Genomic DNA, 10,646 nt, shown 5'->3' on the forward strand with positions numbered 1-10,646 from the left:
TATGCTGCGTAGTGCGTAAGCTGGCTCGCGCGCCAGGTTTCATCACCTCAACCTTGTTCATTGTTCTGTTCTTGTATATTTCTTTTTTTTTTTTGTCGTTAAAAATATCGAAAGGTACCAGTGTATCCGTGGCGTCCTACGGCACGGTGAGGGTGGGGGTAGTTGTTGTGGGGTCTGGGGTGGCGGGGTGGGAGGAATTGGGTGGTTGGTGGTAGGTCGTGGGGTGATAGGTTGGGGGTAAGGGGAGGTGATGGTAATAATGGGGTTGGAGGTGAGGGGAAGTGGTGGTGATGGCTGTGGTGGTGGTGGTGTTAGTGGTGGTGGTATTGGAGGGGAAGTGGTGGTGATGGCTGTGGTGGTGGTGGTGTTAGTGGTGGTGGTATTGGAGGGGAAGTGGTGGTGATGGCTGTGGTGGTGTCAGTGGTGGTGATGGCTGTGGTGGTGTCAGTGGTGATGGCTGTGGTGGTGTCAGTGGTGGTGATGGCTGTGGTGGTGGTGTAGTGGTGGTGATGGCTGTGGTGGTGTCAGTGGTGATGGCTGTGGTGGTGGCTGTGGTGGTGGTGGTGTCAGTGGTGGTGGTATTGGTGGTAGCAGCATTGTTGTTAGTCGTGATGGTCGCCTTGTTGGTGGTGATGGTAGTGGTAGCGGTGGTGTTGGTGATGTTAGTGGAGGTGGTGGTGTAGGTGATGACTGGTGGTGTTGCCAGTGGTGATGGTGGTGGTGGAGGCGTTGGTGGTAGCAGGTGGTTGGTGGCGTTGGAAGTGATGGTGGTAGTGGCGTTGTGATGGTAATGGTGGTGACTGGTTGAGGCGTTGGTGGTGTGATATTGGTGATGGTGAGGTGTGTGTGTGTGTGTGTGTGTGTGTGTGTAATTCTGGGTTCACGATGCACCTTCACCAACCGTCGCTAATGTCTTTACACAACATAACAACAGTAGCGAAGCGTGAGCCTGAGCGTCTTAATCTATCGTACGATACCAGCTATGATGGAGACGGTCTTAAACACTATGTCAGTTGTGAGATGATTAATCTAAAATTACGCGAAACACTTATATCAAACCCTCGTTTACCTTCCAAAGCGTCGAAAATTATAAAAAAAACAACCCAAAAAAGCGGACAGACGGCAGGCTGCTGGTCCAGCCATCGCTCAACCTCCCCCACCTGCATCCAGCCCATGCGATTCTCATCAATAGACCAATTTAGTGTTGATATATTTCTACTACACACATCTTGGCAAATAAGGATGATTGAGTGAGCTGTTTATGTTTCATACTTTCTAATGATCCGCTTCTCTTCTGGTACTTCATCAGTTTAACGAAGCTGTCTTACGTTGTACTTGCTATATAATGTTCGTTATGATTTGATGAATTACCTATGGAGCATAATAATATTCTCTGAACGACATTACCTAAGGCGCTGCTAACAGAATATTCGGGAAAATAAGTTATTAAAGTAAACGTAATACACTTGTAAAAAAAGAGAAAAACCTACGAAAGCCTCACGTAGCCTTCCTAGTGATCAAGATTTATCTCAAGTTTTCAACAACTAGGTCAGAGGAAGAGCCTCAGCCGCCGCCGCCACACTGGCCAACACGCAACACCAACGCGCAGCCGGATGTAAACAAACTGTAGGATCCCCCTCCCGGCCCCGGTTGGCCGCCGACCAATATATTAATGGTGGTACACTTGACCATCGTTTCAGCTACGAGCTGAGAGGTTTTCGTAATTTCCGTTGATCAGTTTACATGTATACTACCTCATTTTACAGTGATTAACCTCATGTTCTCCTCTATCGCCGTATTTAATATGGTTCGGTAAACAATACTTCGGATGATGCTCCTAGGTCATTTCTGTAGTGACAACGAACTATGTAAAACACGTACGACAACTGTGGCCAGATCTCACAGCTAACAGCGATGCTGAGCTAAGCTTATGAACCACTTCATATTTTTTTCCCCCCCAAATTCACCAACATTTATATCACTTAACCCCACATTTTCCCCTGATGTACATAACCCTCACTACTGTCACCTTAGGTAATACTGTATTACAAAAATATGCCGTCACGCCCCGCAACCATTTTGGTCTTCCCTGAACTACTGACACAAGCATTCCAGAGGAAAAAGAAAATTATCTAAATATCCAAAGCTAATTTCGATACGAGGATAACTGGATGAATCCAGCCATCAGAGAAGTTTAATGTTCGCCACACTGCAAGTTAAGCACAGGTTTATTTCTTCTATAACTGGCCAATGGAAACCGGGGATTACTCTCTCCACCTGCACAACAGTCGAATGCAGCTTTCTAGGCGTGGTCGACTGTATCATATACATACTGTACGATCGAGTCACCTACAGATACACCCTACCAGTCAACTGTACAGTGCAAATGGTCAACCAGCCTCGTCCGGGATAAAAAAAAAAAATCCTTGAATAAAGCCTTTAATACAATAGAGAGAACACTTAACACCTTAAGTACAGCGGTACGAGCCTCAAGCACGGAGGTGTAGCCCCTGAGTAGGACAGCCTATCTAATCTGACCTGTGAGGGGGCGATGCTTAAGACCCGTACTGTCGACGTCTTCAAGGGCCGTACCAACGTGCTCAAGACCAACAGTGACTGATCATCGGCTACAAGAGTCACCTGCTCACGAATGTTACCTCGACCCATCTTACAGCGACCTGACGGACTAGAATATACCACTGACGCCCTCCCGGGAAGCACAGCTCTGACGACAACCACTTGTTACCTCGTTTTCTCGTGGGTCAACCGTCGTCAGGAGTCGAGCCAAGCAGCAAAAAAGAGAGAGCCTGTATAGTTTTTCCCCCTATATACCTTTTCGTATGTTGCATACAACGGATGCTTACAGTTTAGACTCCTAGTCAAGAACCGACACACATACACACACGGTAAACACCTGCGCGCCGCCATGTTGTGCTGAAGAGACGCGCACATCTTTCTTTTACCCTCACGATGATCTTTTCTAGTCATGGCCTACGATTGCGATGCTTCGTTTAGTGCTCCCTCAAGAATAGGGTTTGAGGACTACATGCTTGCAACGTGAGGACAGCCCCTCTCTCTACGAATACTCTCCTCTAACGCCCTGATAGTCTACGATACCCCGGATCTGCTGTAACACCTTCCAGCACCAGTTCACGAGTGATGCCTCTGGAATCTCTACACCCCACATTCACTACACTAACCTTCTTGTCAGCGGAGGAGTTCTGATCGGGGAATGTGACGCTCTGTCTCTCGAGGGCAGGTCCATAGGGGGCAACCTGAGCGCACCACGCCCGGGGATGCTGTCTACCGGGGCGCAGGACCTCTTGTGAGACATCAGGTCTTGTGTCCCAGACTCCAGACGCCGCGACTCAGGCGATGTGCACAACGAACCTCCCCCTCCTTCATGAGCAACACCCAGCGCACTCACACTGTCCAACTCTCACGTCTCATTTCATTTGCGGCGATCTGCCTCTGCTCGTCGGTACTGATGCGAAAACAACGATAATTCTGGAGTCCTCTGCGCGTTGGCAACACATGAGCCAAGCTGGCGCATCAGTGGACGATGGGTAATGATTCAAACTGAAAAAATAAAACGCTTCGAACCCTCCCTACATTCTATTTACATTTTATGTTTCACGCTGAATTCAAACAATACATCTAACCTCACACATCTAGGAACCTCCCTGAAACCAAATAGTGTCTCAAACATAAAATCTCAAAACACATACCAACTAATATTTCAAATACATGTTATAACAAAGAAATGATTACGAAACTGCTTCGAGTCATTCGAGCCATCTAACCTGCGCACGCAGCTGTACATGACGCGCGAGACTGGCCAGGCAAACTGGCTGTTGAAGAGGAGAAGCGATTCAAGATTTCTTCATGCCATTAAATGACTCGTATGCAGACACACAGCCCAGCTAGCTGACTCCTCCCAGACGTCCTGTGTCCTCTCAAAGACGAGGTCGTGCACCGGATGACTGAGAAACGTTTCAATGTAAATAAAAGAGACTTTAGAGTCTGTTGATTCATTCATTGTCGAGGGTGGTTCCCGCCAGGGCAGAAGGCTGGTGGCGGAGGAGTGGTGGATGTTTTATAAGGTGGTGGAGGTGGTGCGGTGTGCACTGTTGGTGCTACTGGTGGTGATGAGAGTTGGAGAAGGTGGAGGTAGTGGGTGGTTTGGTGTGTGTTGGTGGTGGTGAGGCACCCGTGATGTTATAGCTCACGTTGGTCATATTCTTTTAACTGATGGTGATGATGATGATGATGGTGATGGTAGTAGTAATGGATGATGGTGATGTGACTAGCATGATGATGATGATGATGATGATCACAGTCATGGTGGCGGGATGATCATGATGGTGAGGATGGTTGTGGTGATGATGACTGTGATAGTGACGATAGGTGATGGTGACCATGATGGTGAATAGGATAGTGATGATGATCATGATGGTGACGACCATGATGATGATGGTGATCAACATGATAATGACGATGATGATGATGAACAAGATGTGATAATCATGATGGAGATGATGACCTCAATGGTGATTACTATCATGGTGATGATAACCATGATGGTGACCATGATAATGATGATAATCATTATGATGATGATGATAATGATGATGATAATGAAAATCATTACGACGGTGATAATGATCATGATGGGATGGATCATCTTGGTGATCGTGGTGATTAGAGGACGAGATCATTACATTTGACTTACTAGCTTTCAATGCTACTTATTTTGTTGATCAACCAGACAGACAGACTTAAAAGAATAAAGACACATACATCAGATCTTAACCTCGCCAATTCTAATGATATCCCGGGTCCGCTCCTGGCTGGATGAAAGCTGGGATAACATCTATAAGGAAAAGAATACCGACAGAACGGGAGGAGTAATGGTCCAGCTGGACCATTACTCGGAGCAGTGGAGAGAGAGACACAGTGGCCGATGTATAACATAGACTCATTCATTTCACCACAGCTGAGGCAAACAGGTGGAGCAATGAATGAAAGACTGCCTCTTGCCCACCAAAAACAGCACGTGATGAACTCAAAAGGGGGAGCGATATTCCACACGACTGAGTAAATGACACAATTTTCTGTAGAAAAGCTAATACACGTCGACATCAAAGAAAGCGTTAATGGGAAGCGAATATTGCCTGAAGTAGTACAAGTAGCTATAAAGGCTGTGATGGCTACGCCAAGACCAAGAAAGTCATTACCGGTCAAGTGACCCTCTGATGATGGGGTGGGGGAAGAAATGACTTAGTTGAAGGCAGTGCAAAGTAGTGAAGTCGTGGCAAAGATCTCAAATGACGCTTTCATGTTTTTTTTCTCTATCCACATTTGCAAATGAAACAATCTTTGCGTTACAGGTCGAGTCCTCCTTTACTAGTGGAGGAGAAGGTTCAGAACATGTCAACTTACCAGACCAAGATGTGCTGTCCACATTAAGTGGAATGAAAGTGAATTGGAGGTGAAGGTCCTCGTTAGTTTTATCCAAGAGCAATGGAGGAAGCTGACATTAAAGAACATAAGATTGAGATAGTGAGGCCCTGGCTTTCTTCTTCATGTCAAATATTTACCACAGGAGAGTTTCAGTTTCCAGTCTAACCCTGTAGTAATCTAAATATGTTGGGCGTGTAGCCACATCCTTCACTCTATCCTGGAAGTCTGGCATAATCAACATGACAGAGTCTCTCTCCCAAAAGCTGGAAGTGTTGAATAAGTCCCGTAATCTTCTTGAGAGCAGATGTTTATGTGTACAGGGGTTTTATACACTCCACTGTAGAGTACTGGCCACACACACAACCAGGGTGGGTCCTCCAAAGTGTCCCCTAACCGCAAGGCATGGGCGTTAGACGCGCGTGTGGCTGCTGCTTCCCATAGTTTCTGTGTGGAGACCGGCCACTCCAGGACTGATCGTTATAATACCTCTTTATGCCATCGAAGAGCTAGGCTGGGGAATGATCATACTCCTCTTGTCTTTACTTCTTCGCATAACATTTCTGCCTTGGACAGGAGATAGAGGATTGGGACGAGAGTCAAGCTGGACAGGAGAGAGTGGATTGGGACGAGAATAGGTAGAACAGGAGAAAGAGAGGTTTGGGATGAGAGTCAGGCATGACAGGAGAAAGAGGCTTAGGACGAGAGTCAAGCAGGACAGGAGGGAGATCCATAGAACGATATTCAACTCTACAAACACAAACGGAACACTGATTCATTTCTTCTGCCTTTTCCTCTCTGACTTTATACCTTTCACTCGAGATGGTTTATGACAGGGCGTGTTTTTTTTTTTTTCCAGTGCCATGTCGGTCACCATAGAAAAAAAAATAATAACGTTTAGAGTAAAGCAAGTGACGTATTTCAGTACAGCCCGCACATCAAAGATGACCAGAAACAGCGAAAGTAACACAGCATAGATGGGGTTGTATAATTTGGTGGTCAAGGAAACGGGTGGAACTGGAAGTGAACTAAGAGTCGTCAGTAACCATCAAGCCTCTGTATGGTTAGACGTACCTCAGGGATCAGTCTTGGGACTCTCTCTCTCTCTCTCTCTCTCTCTCTCTCTCTCTCTCTCTCTCTCTCTCTCTCTCTCTCTCTCTCTCTAACAAACGACACAGATGGTATGTTATTTTGCAAGATGACCCTTAGTTGGGAGACAGACCTATATCACCAGGGCCTAACAAAGTGGCGAATGAAAGTGTATACCAGTGAACACAAAATTCTACACACTGACAATAAAAGCAAGAAGGCAACTTATAGTATGAATTCTCTTGAGCTAAGAATGGTAGATGAGGAAAATGATTTAGGTGTGATGATCTTCGATGACCTAAAGCCAAGCAGTGCGTAGAAGCAGTGAAAACGGCGAGCAGAATTCTATGCTTCATCAGTTTACAGAAACTAATCCTCACTCCCAGCAATTCACTGTCGCTAAAAGAACAAGTCTCATCCTAACAACAGTGAACATCAGGGATCAGCAGGAGGGAGGGCCTCGTAATCCCTGATCTGTACAGATCATGTGCCAGATTTAGATCCTTCGACGGTGGAGAGAGTGTACCTGGCGAAGACGCAGCAGGAGAACAGCCAACATGAAATTCGTGTACTTGGCGAAGACGCAGCAGGAGAACAGCCAACATGAAATTCGCGTACCTGGCGAAGACGCAGCAGGAGAACAGCCAACATGAAATTCATCTTCGTTATGTCAAGTTGTGGACGGATGACAACGACGGACCTGATCTCGGTCATCATGTACAGAGAAGTAAGGCGCAGGAGACGACTTGGGGGGGGATGGAGGGAAGACTTACAAGATGGTCACCGTTAAAGCTGCTATCAAGAGCCCCTACAAAAAAAAAAATATGTTCACAAAAACGTTTACTAAGTATGTTCGATTCCCGTTGCATGACGCATGCGCCACCAGCTCATACGACGATGCAGAACCACTTGAAAGAGTCCGACTGCATGGCTCCGAATTAAGAGAGACAAGTCGCAAGGAGACGAGAGTAGCGCTCCATCCATCCACACAACAGAGAAGAGAATGCGGCATTTCTTGGTAGCCACCTGCACGTCCCTTGAGGGTCATTCATGATGGTGTTCACGCGGACCACTTCCCTGAGGAAGACATACACCCGTTCAGCTGCAGTACACGAGAGCAGAACCATCAAAATAAATCATGAGGGAGGGACGTGTGGAAACACAGGCTAATTTCTCCTTTTTGCTCAAGATATAGTCATTTGTCTGGATGATAAGTAAATAGGTAGATGTAGGCAGATGTAGAGTGTACAGTGGGTAAGGTGCTACGACAGAGGAGGGCGGGAGGTGGGCCTGAGTGGACACAGGGAACCACAGAACATAACTGTTGACTTCTTAAGCGAAATGAAGATGTGAACAATACTGTTGGCATCAAGAAATCTAAGATTAAAATCGTATGTAAAGTCAAGAGCCGAAGCGCCACACAGGCACACGGACGCACGAACACGGGTGTTTACGAAGGATGCTGGACGATGCTTTTCTCAGCAACAGCTGATACCCCCTCTCCCTTATCTCGGGGGTGTTAAGATAGTGGTCTTGTTCTGGGGAGTGAGGGTGGAGCGCCTTCCCAGAAGTTACGTGACTGGGAATAGCTCTAACTTGACACAGCTCTTTCCTGATGGCCTCGTGACTCTATGACTGCCTGACCTCTTGCCGTCTTTCTCGAAACGAGTCTTACATCAGCTCAATACATTATCAAGATCTCTTTTTTTTTTTCTTCGCCACTTGATAATCATTCGCTGACGGCGCTTTATGCTTTTAGGGTCTGGCGATCTGCTGCGTGTACAGGCGTGCGGTACAGAACGATGTCTCTCGTCTACGTTTTACAGAACCGGGTTTGACCCAGACCTGTAATGATTAGTGTGCTTGTCCGGAACGCGGAGTCCTGCTGTACTGTATGTATAGTGAAGGGTTACCGTACTACCTACGCGTTACAGATGGTAACGTACCCAGAGAGTTGGAGTGCACCGAGCGTGTCACGAAGACTTTACTCCCACGGGTTAGCCGTCATGTGAAGCAGTGAGTGAATCCTGCCTTATTCACAAGGTTCACATGTGTAAACCCAGCAGTGACCTCATGCCACCCCCGCCATCACTACTCGCACTATCCCAGCGCGATACTCTATCAGTCTTATCAGGGTCTTTTAACAGCCTAACAGTTATCAAGTGAAGCCACATTCTGACAGTGTTCATTACTGCCCCTGCTCCGAACGGCTCGAACCAACCACAGGCGGACTGTTCGTGAGATGGAAACAAGTCACTGTCTTACTTCGACCCTTGAGCACGACCCTTGAGTATACTGGCCCTGGCCTCTGACCTGACCCTTAACCTGGGTTATACCAGGTCGTACTCGAGGTTCGTGTCATTATGCTCAAGGGGTTCACGCAGTTGTAAGCCTCTACACTTTTTAGAAGGATTTCCTCTGCTGAAGCCAGTAGCTGGCTGGGCCACTGTGGGAGACTGGCTCCTCCAACCCCAGCCAGGGGTTTACGAATGTGTCTTGACCCAACCTTGAGGACGGACGGGGTGGGTGTGGTCCTATCCTTTCTAAGGCATAGTGTGGGCGTGGTCTTCTGTCATTCTCGATACATCGTGGGCGTGGTATTCATCTTCCAAAGGGAACTGTGGGCGTGGCCTTGACCCTCCCCACGAGGGAGGGTGGAAGTGGTGCTTCCCCTCCCCATGAACAGTGTTATCGTGGGAGGCACGTAGACCATGGCCAACATGGGAGGTGGTCTTCCTCTTCCACCTGCTCTCCACACACAGCGATGTGGGTGTGGGCTGAGCTGCCTAGGGTGACGAGTCCGCTGGCTTAGACCTCACCCAAGCCCTAAAAGATGGTAAGCGGGTCTTGATCCAACCTTAGAAATATACCCTTAGACGATTTATTCACAGATCTAGAATCATTTACTCTAGAAAATCGTAGACTGTGAGTAGGAGCTTTCAAAATGATAATCTTGATGATTACAACACACGACATACGAAGACCTGAGGTAGCGGTATAATATCAAGAGGCAGGACATGTAATCACAAATGTGGACAAAATATTTTTCAGCAGTAAGGGTACAGAACATGGGAACAAACTACCACCAGATACTGTCAAGAATGAAAATGATCAATACTTTTGAATCATAATCAGGCAAACTTTAATGTTATTATTTACCGATGAACAAACCTGTTCAAGAATGACAACGTAATATGAATGTATTAATATGAATGTATCAACACTTTTCGTTACTTTTTTCGACAAAAGTTTGAAATAAAGTCTTTTTTTTTTGAACATCCCGTGGTTGAAGCAGCTAGAAGATGCTTTCCATTAATCTTTTCCTATAAGATTCCCACCTCGGTATACTATATACTACATGGTGATCCTTCACAGTTGTCCCCCTGCTGGAGGAAGCGGTGGTTTACTATCCTGTCTCCATCTATAGTGGTGGGTGGGGAGGAGCCTTCTGCTTTACTATCCTGTCTCCCTCTACAGAGATTTGAAACATAAGATACTATTACTATCTTACAGCAGATAATTGCGTCATACACCTTCAAGTTCTTTGGTATCTCTGTCATCTGCCATGTGTTCCTGCTCCCGCAGGCGTGGACGACGAGGCTCTCTCGTGAGGAAACACCAGCAGGAGCCCATCCATTTCTTCAGGAGACCTGAATCTGCCTGGTAGTCACTGCATGTTGCTGGTCGACTCGATCTCCCAAAGAGTCTTGTGTCCTCCCTTCTCGAACAGCATTTTTTTTTTTTTTTGCCTCAGGGTCCACACCCACCCCTTCCCAACGTCTTCCCTCCGCCCAGAAGCCCGATCACCCCATCCGGTCTTGCACCATGGACCACACGCTGTAAGAGAGGTGTTCCACGAAATCGAGACCCCGAAACGACCATGTGATGGTGTGGTCCGGGGATCGTTCGACTGGAGAGAAACTTATCATCCTCCTGCAACTTATCGTCTTCACAGTATCCTCCCACTTATCACAGAGCCAGGGTCACTCCATGAGTGTTAGTGTTTGATGTGGCCCCTTCCTCCTCACACTGGGGTCACTCCATGAGTGCCAGCGTCTGATGTGGCCCCTTCCTTCTCACACTGGGGTCACTCCATG

The 10,646-nt window shown here is 47.1% G+C and overlaps 1 protein-coding gene across 4 annotated transcripts in view; it reads right to left on the reverse strand.

The window, feature by feature from the left end:
• The window catches only part of peb (zinc finger protein pebbled), a 674,329-nt gene that overhangs the window by 71,186 nt on the left and 592,497 nt on the right, over positions 1-10,646 (reverse strand). The window contains exon 1 of one of the 4 annotated variants that reach the window (XM_071665439.1): positions 3,201-3,518. The exons of the other annotated variants lie outside the window; for them this stretch is intronic. The gene's annotated coding sequence lies outside the window, so the exon portion shown is untranslated. Of the gene's footprint in view, positions 1-3,200; positions 3,519-10,646 lie in introns of those variants that run through there. 4 annotated transcript variants of the gene reach the window in all.

Source organism: Panulirus ornatus, chromosome 1 (genome assembly GCF_036320965.1).
Source record: "Panulirus ornatus isolate Po-2019 chromosome 1, ASM3632096v1, whole genome shotgun sequence".
In the NCBI taxonomy this organism is placed as follows: Eukaryota; Metazoa; Arthropoda; class Malacostraca; order Decapoda; family Palinuridae; genus Panulirus; species Panulirus ornatus.